The sequence below is a fragment of the Accipiter gentilis genome, chromosome 2 (genome assembly GCF_929443795.1).
Source record: "Accipiter gentilis chromosome 2, bAccGen1.1, whole genome shotgun sequence".
Classification (NCBI taxonomy): domain Eukaryota; kingdom Metazoa; phylum Chordata; class Aves; order Accipitriformes; family Accipitridae; genus Astur; species Astur gentilis.
In genome coordinates this window covers 13,377,941-13,394,492 of record NC_064881.1, presented here as the reverse complement: position 1 = coordinate 13,394,492, position 16,552 = coordinate 13,377,941, and the positions used below count along the sequence as shown (strand labels likewise).

Sequence of the window (16,552 nt, the reverse complement as noted above, 5' to 3'; positions counted from 1 at the left end):
AGAGATAACTTAAATCACACTGAAATGACTAACTAATTTTTGGCTGAGGTCATGTATCTTAGTTTTGCTTTGCTTAAGCAGTCCACCACAGAGTGCTTTTGATCAAATACTGTTTATATGACACATGAGAAAATATTTCACTCCTCTGAAAGTTTACAGCACCTAACCTAATATAAATTACAAATTGTGGCTGCAACAGGCAGCAGCAATAAAAGAGACAAAGTGAATCTTTTTTTCTTTTAAACTATACTAAACAGATCTATGCATGACTATGTCTCTTTCTGGAAAATACTTTATAGATCAGAAAACTATTTTGAAGATGTTGGCACATACAAATCAGGGAAGGCTGATTTAGATTCCAGACTGTGCATTTACCTAGTATAAGTATTTATACTTATTAAGTCTATTAAGAACCTTATTATTAAGAAGCTTGTTAATTGTTAGGGGTAACAAGCTCTTCTCATGCCATGGTGCCACAGTAGGAGGACTCGTGGCCAATGGTGAAAAAATAAAATCAGCTATGAATGCGTTCACTGAAAAATTATTTTTTATTCTGTCATGGTTTAACCCTAGCCAGCAACTAAGCCCCACACAGTCACTCGCTCGCTTCCCTCCCTGGTGTGGATGAGGGAGACAATCGGAAGGGTAAAAGTGAGAAAACTCTTGGGTTGAGATAAAGACAGTTTAATAAGCAAAGCAAAAGCCGTGCATGCAAGCAAGTAAGGCAAGGAATTCATTCACCACTTCCCACGGGCAGGCAGGTGTTCAGCCATCTCCAGCAAAGCAGGGCTCTGTCATGGGTAACGGTGACTTGGGAAGACAAACGCCATCACTCCGAATGTCCTCCCCTTCCTTCTTCTTCTTCATCCCCGAGCTTAACATGCTGAACATGATGTCATATGGTCTGGAATACCCCTGTGGTCAGCTGGGGTCAGCTGTCCCGGCTGTGTCCCCTTCCCAACCCCTTGTGCTCCCCCAGCCTCCTCGCTGGCGGGGTGGGGTGAGAAGCAGAAAAGGCCTTGACGCTGTGTCAGCACTGCTCAGCAATAATGAAAACATCCCTGAATTATCAGCACTGTTTTCAGCACAAATCCAAAACATAGCCCCATGCTAGCTACTGTGAAGAAATTTAACTCCATCCCAGCTAAAACCAGCACATTCTTTGTACTCTTCAGACTTCAATAAATCAGAGAGCCGAATACTAGTTCCTTGGGAAAAAATAAATAGGGATTCTTTTCATCCAACACACACTCTAAGAAACAGGCCTGAGTGGAAACATTTAATTTTATCGCATAACAGGAAATTCTGGATCACCTACCATGATAACAACCATGACATTAGCTATGCTTATGGAAGGATAAGGGCTACCTTGAAAAACTACATTTAGTGGAATGATGCAACTTCTTGTAAGCTGGAAGACAGCCCCAGAACTGGCAACCAGAGTGGTAAAATTTCAGGACGAGTGAGGTCCTCCACTGGAAGTCCACTTAAGGCTCACCACATTGCATGTAAGAAGAGCTGTCTCCCTCCATAAAGAGCTCTCTTCAGGGCAGAAAACACGCACCCTCTGTCTTCTGAACCGCTCAACGCCCCATATCGCTACTGGTCAGCACTAACCAGGGTTAGGTGAAAAATCCACAGTAGGCATTTAATGCTCAAAAGGAGCAGTCAATTGATTAATGTGACTTACTGGCCCATTTCATATGTCAAGTCCCATATGCAATCGTATCCGGTAGATGCAACAGGAGGGTTATGCCACCTAATGCCTTAATTCTGTAAACTTTCCCACTCGGTCAGGGCCCCAAAAAACTTTCTGTTAAACAAAAATTAGATTCAACACAGGAGTTAAATTCCTTTACAATCGGAATTCAATGTGATCAGAGCAGAGGAAACAATCTCTGTCCTGTATTACGTGTTTTTGGAACATCCTTCTTCATAAATTAAAGTTAGTCTTCCTTTTAAAAATTTTACAAAGTCCAGTATTTGGTTGGTGGTGGGTTTTATAGCTCTTTCAGGGAAGTAATAAAACCGCATACCTAGTATTTTGACAGTGTACTTCTGGCAATTAACGTAGCTGAAAATTTTATCGTCTCTGAAAATGTATCCACTAAAGAAACAGCAGGAACACCTAGTTTGTGTAATTATTAGGGGGTGGGAGTGGAAGATCTGTGCATCTCCTAGGAGAATAAACTTTACAATTGCCACGGCTGAAAGAAAAGCTTCCAAAAGAACAAAGCTTGCAACTCATCCTGAGTCATTTCTGCATAACAACATTGACTAGTAGCTGGGACCTTATCAAACTGTTTGTTGTTTTGGTTTGTTTGTTTTGGGGGTTTGGTTGGTTGGTTGGGTTTTTTAAAGAGTTTAACTACAAAAAACAATCAGGAGAATATGTAGAGGCAATTCACACACTCTGCCCCTCGAGTCATCTCCTCTAAAGAAATTGACTGCAGAAATTCAGGTCAACATGAGACGACACACAAAACTCTTTTACATCTCTGCTTGGCTTCCAGCAGTGAGTGCCCAGAGCCACCTGGGAGACTAGGGACAGCTCCAGACAGGGATCACAAGGGTCACGACAACGAGTACTTCACTGGACACTGTACTCCAGTGTGAATGCAGCTCTCTTCTCCAGCTGGCAGCCATACAAAACATTTGACTCTGATCCCTGTACACTCACATATGTGCTCAAAGACTTTCCTTCCCATCACCGTTTTCTTCACTGCCTCGGTTTGGAGAGGACTAGTGAAGGATGAGACCTGACTACTTTTTATCTCAGTGAATGTCCATCTCCTTCCTTTTACTAGGCTAGAACTTCAACATTACATGATGGAAAAGGGTAAGACCATAAGGTGATCCTCCTAGCAGTGTCGGGCACCTTAAGGTTTGAAGGCCACATACAATGCAGTCAAAATAGTGCTGGAAAAGACAATTTATTTCTCTTTCTACAGTTGATGACCTTCACATGACTACTTCTCTGAGAAAATATGAAGTACTGAATACAGGAACTCCAGCAAGGACCTAACTAAAGCTCAGAAACACCTGGAGAAGCAGCAAGAAATGGTGAATTGATGTTTACAAAAGTTTGTGTAAACTGAATAGAAGTCTGAGCCTTAAGATAAGCAGAGTTCCCTGGGTATGACTTCAAGGCAAAGAGACTTTCTTGTAGTTTTAGGAGTGCAATTGTATATAGCTATACACAGAGATATGATTGTCTTCATACTATTGACTGATGTCTCTCAGTATCACAGCAAACTTTGTGGTTCTCTTTTTCCCCCCATCATCAACTTCAGATATAGTTCACCAATATCACAATAATATGGCTGAGTCTGAAATCCTCCGAGAAGTGTTAAATGAGCAGACACCAAACAAAAAACAGATCACACGAGCAGTGAGAGAAAGATTCACCTTACAAGATCTTGTCCCTTCTCCTCTCTGTTTTTTGCAACTTTCCATTTCTTCACACACTGCCCCCCCGCCCCCCACTGTCAGGAAGGACAGCTAACTTTGGCTCATTCTTTACCTGTCAGAAATGCCCTGCCGGACTCTCTCCTCTCACCACTTCTCTCCCAGGCCATCCACAGACCTGTATCCCTCTTCTTTTCCAGCCTCTCTGCAAAACTAACCGCACTGAAGAGATGCAGCTCAGAGAGCCTCATCTCCCTCAATTACTTTACTTCCATGTGCTGTCCAAGCCTGGCTCTGTCTCTCTAGCTTTGCCTCTCCTACAGTACCTGCAATACTATCTCCTGAGCAAGCTTTGGTGTCCCTTCTTCCTTCTCATGACACCACTCACCCTTACAGGGATCTGCTCCCTCCCTTCCTGCCCCATCACGCCTGTTCCTCCTTTCCCAAGACTTCCCCTGTGTCCTGAGGCACCAACCGACCCTCTGGCCCCAGCCTCTCACTAACTCCAACCCCTTCATTGAGCAGCTTCCAAACACGGCTCATCAGTGCTGCTGAGCAGCACAGCAACTTCAGTCTCACCATCAGCCACCTTCTACCACCACTTTCCCTCTTCCAGGGCAACACCTTTGCTCTGCTGGCCTCCTGTCAACACCTCCTTCCTCACCATGCACAACTGCTTTGCTCCTGCTTGAGGGTCACCGAATAGGCATGTTGGGTAATTTTGTGTTGGGTATATTAATGCATGCCTAAGGAACAGTAAGCCCCTTATTCTCACCTCAGGTGTAAGTTTTCAGAACAATTTTGAAGACAAGAATAATGAAGGACACATCAAAAAATGTGAACCGCAACATACGTTTGCCAAAAGTGTATTGGGCTAGACTAGTCCAGTACCTTTCCTTAGCACTGATTTTTCTAGATAACAGCAGCACGTATATTTAATCTCTAGACACTGCTACTCTAATCCTTATGAATTAGAGTAGCAGAAATGGAAGGAACAGTAGCAGCATAAAGTGCAAGTTCAGTAATCAAAAACTCTGCTAAAAATGGCAATCATCAGCTGGCAACAAGAAAAGAATAAAAACCACGTGCATGTTAGTCTCGACTATGAGCTGCTGTTATGAAGCTATATGCAATGAGGGTTTTGGGCAAAGACTATCACAGGAAGATAAAAACATATTATGAATTATGAACTTTCAGTAAGCTGGAGATGTACAACCTTTTCCTCTGAGAAACAGAGCTAAAAGAACAGCAGGACATTTAAACCAGTTGAAGAAAGAAAACCACCAAAAATTTTAAGCCACATTTTCAACTACTCAAATACCTTCAGCAGAGATACTTCAGCAAACAATCAAGATGAGAGCATGTACCTTTCAGAGGTGCACGCTCAGTAAAAACTATATTGTCGAGAAAATGTAGTTTACTTACCAACATTACTCCTTTGAATCAGCAGGGACACAACTGTTCAAAATACGGATTGGAGGGAACAACCGTTCGAGGATCAAGATTTCTACAGCTCATAGAAAACACACATCAAGCCTATCACATGTAACACATAACATAGCGTGTGTTACCTGCGTCACAATCAGTAAGATGAGTACACACCAATCAATTCATGCATCAGTATTCTTTTGCATAGGAATACAGTCATATTTTTATATCATGCAGCAGAGCTGCAGCACAGTGTAAGAAAAGTTGGTGCCAGCAGAGGGAGGCAGTTGCTCTCCAGGACATGCATCTTCACATTCCCCGTTGCACAGTAGGAAGCCAACAAGTTTGTTTTTGTGGAAGTGAACTCACCCCTCAGCCATTGTGTAAATGTGGCTTTAAATCAAGCTGTAATTAGATTTTGCTGTATTTAACAAAACCCCTCTTGTTGCTCCTCTTTTCCAGCTCTAGACAGGAAATAAATGTATTCGTGAAAGAAAAAAGGAAAAAAGTTTATGCCTCTTCCCGGAGCATGTCCTGGCACGCATGCAAAAGTAAGTACAAAACACAAAACAATAAGCTTACGGGACACTCAATCTTCACATTACATAGGAACACAAAGATCTCTCAGCTGGTCCACTGCTAAACGTCACCTCGCTAATCAATATTCTGCTTCACCACATTAACCTTGTTAAAAGATACTAACAGTCCAACACTTGGAGTCTAGCTTTTCTTCATAAATTTAATTTACTTGGCAGAAAACACAAGTGGAAATCTTCTGCTAAAGACTCAGGCAAACTAAGACTGCCACGTATTCATTTTAGGACAGATCTTTTCCTTCCCTCTTATTTTAACTCTTCTGGTCATAGCATTCCCGTTTTTAACAAAGTAGCTTTATCCCCTCTCCCCCCGCCTTGTACACACTGGCATCCCTAAAATAAAACTGTGTGTTTTTTTTCAAATCCACTTTACTGTAATACACGTTGCACAGGGTGGTTTTATTTTGTTGAAGTTCTTTATGGACTAAACTGCATATTTCAACTGCACTTTACATTGCCATATGAGGAACTGCATAGCAAATGAAGTTGAGTCCACTCAGAATAATAAACAGTTTCAATTGTACTTTGACTCCAAAGCTTGCAAAGAACTTTATGGTGGTGGTGACAACAGTGGATACAATGGTAAGCCGTGCAAGGAAGTCAAGAGGACATGCCCAAGGCCACGCAGCAAGTTAGCTCCTGATTTAAGAACAAAAGTTTCTGCTCTTAATCTACACCTTCTTCCCAGTGAGTCAAAACCTACTGATAACTACCTGGTCTTATAAAAGTTTCAGCTTCTTTAGAAGAAAAGGAAAAGAGACTGACCACTACTTACTTACATGCATGCAACCATTGCTTAGGATTAAGGTATTTACAGAAGTTGCTCATTTTTAGGAGAGTCTGAAAAGCATGTCTTTTCAAAACAAACTTATTTCAAGAACATACACTCTAATACCCTAATCCCTTACAAATCTTCCATTATGCTGCAAGTTTTAAGAAACCTAAGGCTGGTTTAAACAAGTCAAAAGATAACCTCATTCTGAAGTCAGTTTGCAGTTTAATTTCTAAATGAAAAAGATCAAGGTAAAAACAAATATTGGGAGTACCTTATCCTCCTACACCTGTAGGAGAATTCTTAAATTTGGTTTTTTTTGTTTGTTTTTTTTTTTAAATAGCCAATACTAGCTCTTCCTGAAGGCAGGATAATGAAGTTTGGTTCAGTACCAATCCAAAATGACAATTCAAAAATTCTTATTATGTGCACACAGTTTCTGCTTCTGAAACTTTAAATCACCAGAGCAAAAGCTCACAGGTATTCAGCATTGTAATTCTCACTGTATCTCTACTAATACAAAAAAAAATTTCAAATTAAACATCCTGCATAAAAGAATCCTAAATTTGCCATAATCAAAGAGATTATAGGTACACTTATTTGTGCTCGCCTTCTCTGACCAGTAAAAACAAAGGCTTCCCCCCCCCCACCGAAGTCTGGAAATTGGCAGTGTAGTTCCATGATCCACGACTGCATGAAACATTTGGAATATTAATGTCTAACCAAGCCAACAATTCAGAAAAAAACTGGGGGAGAAATCCCGTAAAGCATGTAGCCAATGCTATAGTGCCGTAACTAGTAAAGGAAGTTTCTATGCTAACTCCTAAAGTGGAAGCATACAATAGGATTAGCCTTATCTTATTTAAGTTTCTTAACAACAGGTCTGCATCTTCCTGACAGCATTCTGTTTCCATCAGGACTCAAATTCCAAGTAAGAGTCATTTTTAAAATAAAGTAGCAATAGCTATGTTTGGCAGAGCTGGAACCATGAGGACAACACAAACAGCCAAAACAGTTTATTCAGGTTTTACATAAGAAGAAAAACTAAATTTCAGGCTAGACAAAAAATAAGACACAACGTACTCAAAGAAGCTTCCAGACTACCATTTTTAGGTCATGCCCTGTACTTTTTCCTGCTTTTCAATTCATATGTAGGAAGGTCAGATCATAAAGTGGCTTCCACTGTGGCTTTTCAATTCAAATTATTCTCTACGTAATAATTAGTGCCTTTCTTCTCATTACTTACATACTGTTTTGCTAGTCTGAGAATTTTATTTGTATTTATTTATTTATGAGAAGCTTTTTTTTAATCCCTTCAAAGTACCAGCATCCTAAGCGTAGCTATCTCATGCTCCATGAACTTTAGTGCAAAAGCTGTAAGTGTTTCTTTTCTTCTTAACAACTTCATTACAGTGTTTACATGGGAATACAGTGCTAGTACTGTAACCATGCAAAGCAAACATGCTGTAGTAAATGTAAGCTTTATTCAAAGTGTAGCTTTAAAAGTCTTTATGGCATACTCCAGCCTGGACTACCAGTGGTAGTGTAGGGAAAAAGGTAAAAGGAAAACTAAATGACAGACATTTCATGCTAACAAGAATTCTGGAGTAGTCAAACTGAAAACCTATGGGCTAAATATACAGCCAAAATGCATCAACTTGTTTGTTGAAGTCAACTGCATTTCAGTTCCACATAGATAGTCAGAGTAGAATTGGTTGAATATTGGGAAAATCTTACCAAAAAAAAAACAAAAAAGGGGGGGGGGGGGGGGGGGGAAGAGGGAGGTGTAGTAATAGGCCTCTTTCTTCTACTAAAGATTTGTGTTGTTCCTTATAACATCCCTCCTTTGAAAGAGTATTGGGGGGCAGTACCTCTGGTAATTTGATATTCTGCAATGCAAGACAAAACTTGCAAAATAGCAGCCAGGGAGAAATTTATGACTGTACAAACACTAAAATCCAGATTTGTCACTGTGATTAAGTAATGCTAATGCTGAGGCATTTTATCTGTCTCCAGGAAGCACTTCAGAAAATAAATTTAAGCTGTTCAAATTTCTTGGCAATATCTAATATCTGAAATCTCTATTATGTCTAAGTTAGCAGCTACTGGATATAAGCTGTCCTTATGTTTACAGGAAACATAATAATCACACTGTCACTGTATGCTCTCCCACACTTCCATCAAAGAAGATTTTGTAGCAGTATATACACTCAATACATCTTAAAAATTCAGTATTTATACTATGATTAAAACTATTCAGTAGTTTGAAAATTTACAAAATTGTTTTAAAGAATGTTTGAAACTATACTGTAGTTCAGGCTGGTAACTCTGATGTTTTCAGTTTTCATCCAGATAAGCAAAACCATTAATATTTGTAATTTGGATTCAGGTACTTCTCTATTAAGTCTCACATGGTAGCCTGTTCAAAGACAGTAATGCAACTATCAGCAACACTGTTCTCCATCTTAATAGTATTCATTATCACCTTCTCCATCCTCTCAAGAAGAAAAAAAAAAAAAGTAGTCCAAAATACTTCCAACCCCAGACTCTCATACAACTCAAATCCCCATCTTCCTCTTTGCTAACCAACCACATGCTGAACTACCACCTGCAAAAAGGGCCTCAATTCCTCTACAGCATCTTCTCAAGCTATTTATTCACCACGAGACGGTTAAGTATATGGGAGAGAAAAATGGTTAGAGAATAAAGAAACCTGGATCAAAGTTACTTTAGAAATGGAAGTAGAAATTCTCTTTTTTAAAAAAAAAAGATGAAATGTACTTCTGGCAAGCTAGCCTACAAGCATCAAGTCGCGATTTTCTTTCCGGTAGAAGTTAGTATGACCAGCACACAGACCACCGGTGAAGGACTTCCCAAGGAAATACAGAACTTGAGGAGAAAAGCCATGTCAGGGACCCCATCCTAAGGGCTATTTTAGAAAAGAATTTCTGCTAGAAGTAAAGCACTTAAGCAAGACTGAAATCCCATTAAGGAAGAAAATGAGAAAGAGAGAAACACCAGCAGCCTCTTACAGTAGAGAGTTTAAATAAAGTCAAAGCTATTAGTGGGAGCAGAGGGAAACAGGAAAGGAAACAAAGCATAAAAGTTGGTGTATTATGAAAATCTGCACTGCTGGTTTCACTTCTTCAAAAAAATATAGTTCTATTTTAAGAACTTTTTTGGACTGAGGCAAAACAACACTGTTGCATTTTACCTCCTCTAGCAGGAGGAAACTGAAGAACATTTAATGTTCAGAGCTTCTTCTGTACAAAGCGGAAAATTATTATGCTAGCCCTTAACACTCCTGTTGAATGAAGGCCTGTTTTTTGGTTTTGCCCTTTTTTTTGTTTGTTTTTGAGGGGAAAAAAAGACTCCACTGAAAGGAACACATGGCATGTACATAGAGCTTCTTTTGCTGATATCACTACCACAGAGCTAAGCACTTTAATTCAGGAAATGCAGAAAATAACTGAATCATTTGAGAAAAAATCGTAAGCAGACTGAACTTGCTATTTTGAAATTCCAATCTAGTATTAATGGCAATAAAGCAGAGAAAAGCCATGAATAAAATCCAACACCATAATGTCTCAGAGATACAGCGATGCCTGCATAAATCAAAATCATCAGTTTTAGTTTGCGGTACAGAAGTTTACATTTGAACACAGCTGGATCGCAGTCAACTAGCCAGCTCCCATAGCAGCACCTTCAAGCTGTATTGATTTCTACGGAAGAAAAGGCACTGTAAATCTGCTTGAGCAGCATTGCGTCATTCTTTTGGTTGGCTTGAAGAAGTAAATTAAATGTTTTCCATTAGTATGGTAAAGAAGCTATACAATTTTGTTTTTATTTCAAATACAGTCTCAAGTTACGGAACACTTTAGCTAACTCTGCGGCAAGGACTACATGTTTCGCATTTGTAAAGCCAGCAATTCATACTTATGTGAAACCAGATGTGTACACTGCACAGTTCCCAGGGCCATGGAGGTTTTTTTAAATGTGTTGCTGTTGCTTAAAAAAGACCCTGCTTTTCAGCTAAATCATGGAATACACTGAAGCAGAAACAACATGCTTTCGCAGGGAAGGGAGGAGACGGGGAGAGCAAAGGGGGTGGAAGCAGAAGAAAACTTTAAGGGAATAAAAACCACACACACAGAGCAGCATATGAGCAATGCTGTAGTACAACAAAGAGCAGCACAGTTCTGAGAAGCAATAAGCATAACATTACTTGAGGTAACAAGAACTCCTTGATCAATTATTCATATAATTTACAACAACAGTTACAGCTGCATCAATGAAAAAAAAAAAAATCTAGGGCAAATATAAAATCTTCACAGCTATGAAGTGCCCTTGATTTTCACCAGAACATTTGGCTGTCTCTTATCGTGTGTTTCTGGTTAGCAACACACCCCTCCAACAAAGAGAAACAAGAGACAGAAAGGCACAGAACAAACTGCCTTGCTGGAAGTAATGACAGTGTTCACGGCTGCATTTCAATCCCAGACGCTGTGCATCACCAAAAACTGACAGTACCCTATACTGTTGCACATGAATTGTAACCACCACCACCTCACTTAGGTACATCCATGCACCCCATGGGATTATGCAGATACTTTCTATGAAGTCCTTACTCTCTCAACGGGTACAACTGCACTTTAAAAATAACATTCAGAAGAAATACTCTATTTTTTTAGTGCATGGTTATCTCAACTTGTATTGTTTCATGTACTCTCAAGGCAAACGTAACAAAAGGAAACATTAAGGAGAGAGAAATATTTCTGGACTGGTTTTTTTCCTCCAGTTTGAAGTCACTATATAATCATCATCATCATTTTTTTTGTTCTGCCAAGGTTTCAATAGAGTATCCTCAGTTGTTCTAGATGACCTTGCTAACGGACTGGAGAAACACAGTTGAAACTGAATTCAAAGTGAGAAGCAGAGGGAACGGGAATGGTGGACGAAACAGATGAGTGGGCCTAACCGTGCTTGGTGGTCTTACTCCCAGGTGTGTACAGCAGATCATGAAGGAAGGTTATGGGGTGAAATGCTGACTGTGCTAACGGGAAAAGTCACACTGATTTTGATTTTACTCTATGGATGGTAGGACAATGAACTTTGGTCTAGTTCGGAGCTCTAATTCCAGTCTAAATTAGAAAGATCGATAAAGGACTAACATGAAAAATCTGCAATTATTCTCAGATGAATCAAGGAATATTTATTTAAGCAACCTTCCAACAATGAAGTTACCACCTTGCAGCAGCTATTTTAAAAAAATGCTGAAGTTGACAGACCTTTAGAAGGACCTACGTGTAATCTTGAAGGAATCTGTAGAAAACGTTTCCACTACTACTCACTTTTTTCAGCCAATTCTCTACACAAAGTTCAATTAATCTTGTCAGTATGAAGGAAACATGGTGCATATATCATCACTACATTCAAAAATCCTGGCTATCTAACAAAACCGTAGTATAGTCAAATCTCCCAAAGTGCCTGGGTCTGTAGCGCTGATATGTTCAACAAAGCTCTTGGGGTCACATTTCTTTTTCATCCATCAGCATTTGTCCTTTACAAGCAAGAATAAGTTCTGGATGACCATGCTAAGAAATAATTAGAGTGCTGGTAAACAGAAATTCATCATATGCAAACCTCATTCTCCTCCCATTGCTGAAGACATCCGAGAGTGTTTCCATATTTTTGTGGCCACTTGAAGCGAGCTCTGAATGCGGCAATTAAAGTGGGATACATTTCTAAAAACGGAGCATGCTGTAGAGCTCTGAAACAGCCTGTTCCCTTGTCAACAAAGAACTGCAGACATATCTTTCTACTAATATTATAAGGAATTACTTCTGGCTCAAACCTACCATGTACTATGCTGCTTTTTCCCCCCTCCCCCAGCATTTGCTATGACAACATTTGTACCAGGTAGCAAGCAGCAATACACACAAAAGAAGAAGAAAGCTCAGAGATGCATTTGTGTGTTTATTTAGTAAGAAAAGAAATAGTTATTTTGAAAATTGTATCAGCCATGTCAATTCACTTGAAAAATTAATCTCTTTACCTTGATGTAAGATTTCTGAGCTCCTGCTAAGGCTGCCTGGCCTGTCAGGAGGTCTTCGCTTTTAGCAGAGGTCTCCGGACGGAGGCAGGTCCCGGAACTCCCAGAGGCTCCTTGCAGCAGAGCCTGGAGACACAGCAACAGGGAAGGCATTTAGCTTCATCATCACGTGTCATCAAAGCCACAGTTTTAGGACAGGCAACAAGCATCCTTTTAGGTTGAATCTTTTGGCTTAAACAACATAAATTTCAGAAATCAAAAACGTACGCCTTCTTCTGGAGGCTGAAAGGCTGCAAAGAGGTGGTCAGTGATACCAGTCAAGCACTCAGTCAGCTCTAGATGTTCTCTAGCATTTATATTGCTAGTCCTAACAGCATCATCTCCAAACTCTGAAATTTAACAGGTGACCTGCAGGTGAGTTTCTCTCATGTCATTACTTTCCTCATACTGAAACTGCTCAGAGACACACTTTGGGAATGCTTCAGAGCAAAGAGCACAAGTAGTGAGACATCGTCTTCTCGGGAGAGCCACAGAGTGCTGTGCCACTGCAGGCAAGGAACCCTGCCTGCAAACCACTTTACCTCCCTGCGCATCGCCTCCAGCCAGCTGACAAAGCAGCCCTTGTTATATATGCACTCCAGAACACTGTCTTTTGCTCAGAAAAATTCAAAATAAAAATCCTTAAACTGCACCATCAGAAGGGAAGGATAACAACGAGACTGCCTTCCTGAAATGAATGCGATTCACTGCTGCTTCTTACATGCAGAACAGCAATACAGAATTTAGTAGGTTACAAGATATGACCTAAATCCCTGTTTAGGTTTATGTTCTTTTTCTCAACAAGCCACCTCAGGTAAGATCAGCTCTAATCATAATACTCTAAAACGAAAAGTACTTGGGTACCTGAGATTTCTGGGGTTTGGTTTTATTTGCTAGTATGTGCTCAAGCACCCTTACTGGCAACAAGCAGATGGCACAGCAGCTTCTTTTAAGCAAACATTTCTGAGCCGTTTCAAATTATTTTAATTTTCTAATCAGTTACTCCCTCTAGAAACCTGCAATCAGGTTACAGACCATGTGATGAAACACAAGGTTCCTTTATCAAAAATATCAGAAAATATTTGCAGAAACTGTTTAAGCACAAATTCAAGAAAACTGTTGTCTCATACAGCTAACACACCAAAAGCGCAGCAGTATTCATCAGATATCAATTACTCTGGGTTTCCCCACTCCCAATCGTTGGGGAACCTGCCTGAGCTTGGGTCTTGACATTAGTACACCTAAAACGAGAGCTCATTTGTGTTGGGTGGGTGGATGGAGCTTCGTCTTGGAGACTGGCTGCCTTTGAAACAGCTGTACAAAAGGAACAAGCAACAATGGAGGGATTTCAGAGACAGATGGGCACCTTCATGTAAGTGGTTATAAATTAGAAAAAATAACAAAAGGAAGATGAAGGCATAAGCATATTCAGAGTGGTGTAGCATTACAGCTACTCAATTATTATGGGACTGCTGCAGTATTGTTATTCTGATATTTGGTGAAAGAAGAAAAAAAAATAAACAGCATTTTAAAAACATGGGAGGAAAAAAAAAAAGAGATATTTTCCAACCTTGCCTTGTTTAGTACAACAAAGCTCAACAGATTACCAACCAAAACCACACTTTCATTATTACAGGTTATTCTGATATTCCAAATCACTGTATTTTAAGCAGTAATTCTGAACTGACACTCATTTTGGTTGCAAAACCAAAGCAACTTTGCAAGCAAAAGGATGGCAGCAACTCATAGTTTAAAATCCCTGTAAATTCACATTTGACAAATCAGAGGGAAAAAAGGGAACATGGCCATTAATTGCAGCTAGTAAATCTGTTCCAGCCATGTTTCTTGGCCAACGACTTGAGCAAGTTCAGGTACAAGCACTTTTATCTCCACGTTGAGTGGCAATTTTTACAACTATCAACTGCTCAGGACAGAAGACACCCCCAAAACCCCTAGAAGGCTCCTAGATGTACTGCTTAAAAAGAAAGCCTTGTGACAAAATACTGCAGAAAAAAAGTTTCTGTCTTTATGTGCATGAAAATACTCAGCTTCACGAATTCCTCCCCTTCTGCCCTGCTGAAATTGGAGTCCCTTAGTTTCTGCTTTTCCACTAAGTTGCTGGGTTAGACTCTGCAAAGAATATGGGATGTAGATCCCAAATTTGCATCTGGTGCTGGTAATGCAACCAGTCTCCTACACGAAATACATGTCACAAAGTTGAATATATTCATGTTTAAAGGAGAAAGTATGGTACGAATGTATACCTGTATATGCATGTGCACAAATAAATATATATATATTAAAGTAGCTGCACAGTTATCAGTGAGCTTCTCTGAGGCACACAGAACTGCACTTTAAAATATTTTTTTTATGAAACTGTTTTGTATTTATAGACTACATCCTGAGTTTCAGCCTTTATCCAACAAGCTGGAGCCTTTGTATGACACACACCGTTTCCTGCTTCACTGTCCAGTATCAAAGTCTTTGGGCTTTCTTTCTAAAAGGAGTTTTCATCCTCACATGCTATGTTCTTCCTCTCTTTCATTCTCTTGCTAAGTATGAAATCAAAGTTTTAATACTTACAAAAATACACATCTCAAGGAAGAGAAGCCAAACCTAATTCGGAAGGATCCATGAATGAATGAATGAATGGGCTTCTTATTCTAACAATCCCAAAGGCACTGATCTAAACCTTCAAACCTCACTCGAGTCTACCCTGAGGTTTCCATAATCCAAACTAAAGTCTTTTAAAATGTAGGATTTCTTGACAAAGAAATAAGCCGATATGGAAACTCAGCAGCAGACGATCAAGCGTTTGATAACTTGATGCTTTGATAAGGCGTTACCTTAATCGCTGTCACTGGGGAAGAAACTGAAGTCAGGAAACTGAAACTACAGAGCTGGAAGAATCTAGCTACTCAGATAAGATATACTTTATGTGCCAAAAGAGAGATGAATGCTTTCTACAGCCAAACAGAACACAGATCTTGAGAGAGAATAAAGATATTTAACAAAGCAGAAGCGGTATAGGAAACCTCAGCTATACACATAACTAGAAACAAGGAAATATTTACCAATGGATATTGTGCCAAAAAATTTCAGTGTGTTTAATGCAGACCCTAAATTTTCACAGGTGCTGAGTCACTACTCTCACTTCTCTACAGCTTTCAGGCAAAAAACTCACATCAAACGTAAATTAGAAGGTGTAGTCAGTTTAGACAACATGATTTTCATAAGCATTAATTAGTGGAGTTTTGTTAGAAAGGGGCCATATCCACTAATTCCAGCAGTTTCTACTCCTGTAGACAGACATGTTTTCATTAAAAACAACAGCAAAACTAAGCTGTAATCTGCTTACTTATTCAACATTAAACCACTGAAAAGATGGAGGAATCAAAGAAATACAGAAAAATCAGAAGTCAGACTTCACACAATTAATGTTAACATGTTCATACTTCTAACAAATTACTCTGTATTACCTTTACTGGCAAATAAATGCATAAGTATTGTCAATATTGGAGGGTTTGCTTCTGAGCTGGAAATCTTAACTTCCATATTTGCTGACTTTATTATACACAGCTGTTAAAAAAAATTCACCCCAACTTAGACCAGAAATAATAAATTTCATCGCAAAGTAAGACACCTATAAGAAAATAAGAGCAGCCTTACTCACCACAAAGTTTGATGAAAATACTGCTGATTTTCCCAAGCAAGAGTTACATCAACTGGACAACTGGAAGGTAGCAATGTCTTTAAAAGTCTCACAGTTTCACTACCACTATTGCTGCAGCTATGAGCATCTCACTAGAAGACTCTGACCAGCAAAGCTATCCAGCCACTATATACGGCCAGGGAAAGTTACAGTACATTTATAGAAGCAGAAGGTACATTAATCACCGAAATGTTAATTGTACTGACAGAAAGCTTCAATTAGAAGCAGATTCCCAAGTCCAGTTTGCTGGTGTGTATGTATGCATGTTTGAAAAACATATCTAAGAGAAGAGACACAAAGCAGAGTTTCGTTTTACCCTCATTAGTTTTCTGTCCACATTCTCAGATACTCTCTTCTCTAGTCTCCAAGACTGAGGGCTTCATTTAAGGTTTCTATCAGTTATGGATTAAGCACTCTGTGTCCATGGAAATACTCACATCAGGAACAGACAAGTTATCATTTTATGATCCACATGCACTGTTGCAGCATTTATCAGGAAAACAAAATGGAGTCCTTAATGCAATCATATGATTACTTACAAAACC

The 16,552-nt window shown here is 39.5% G+C and overlaps 1 protein-coding gene across 2 annotated transcripts in view; it reads right to left on the bottom strand.

Annotated features, from left to right (window-relative positions):
- The window catches only part of FAM110B (family with sequence similarity 110 member B), a 117,199-nt gene that overhangs the window by 73,735 nt on the left and 26,912 nt on the right, over nucleotides 1–16,552 (bottom strand). Inside the window, exon 2 of one of the 2 annotated variants that reach the window (XM_049820694.1) lies at nucleotides 12,260–12,382. The exons of the other annotated variant lie outside the window; for it this stretch is intronic. The gene's annotated coding sequence lies outside the window, so the exon portion shown is untranslated. The remainder of the gene's footprint in view (nucleotides 1–12,259; nucleotides 12,383–16,552) is intronic. 2 annotated transcript variants of the gene reach the window in all.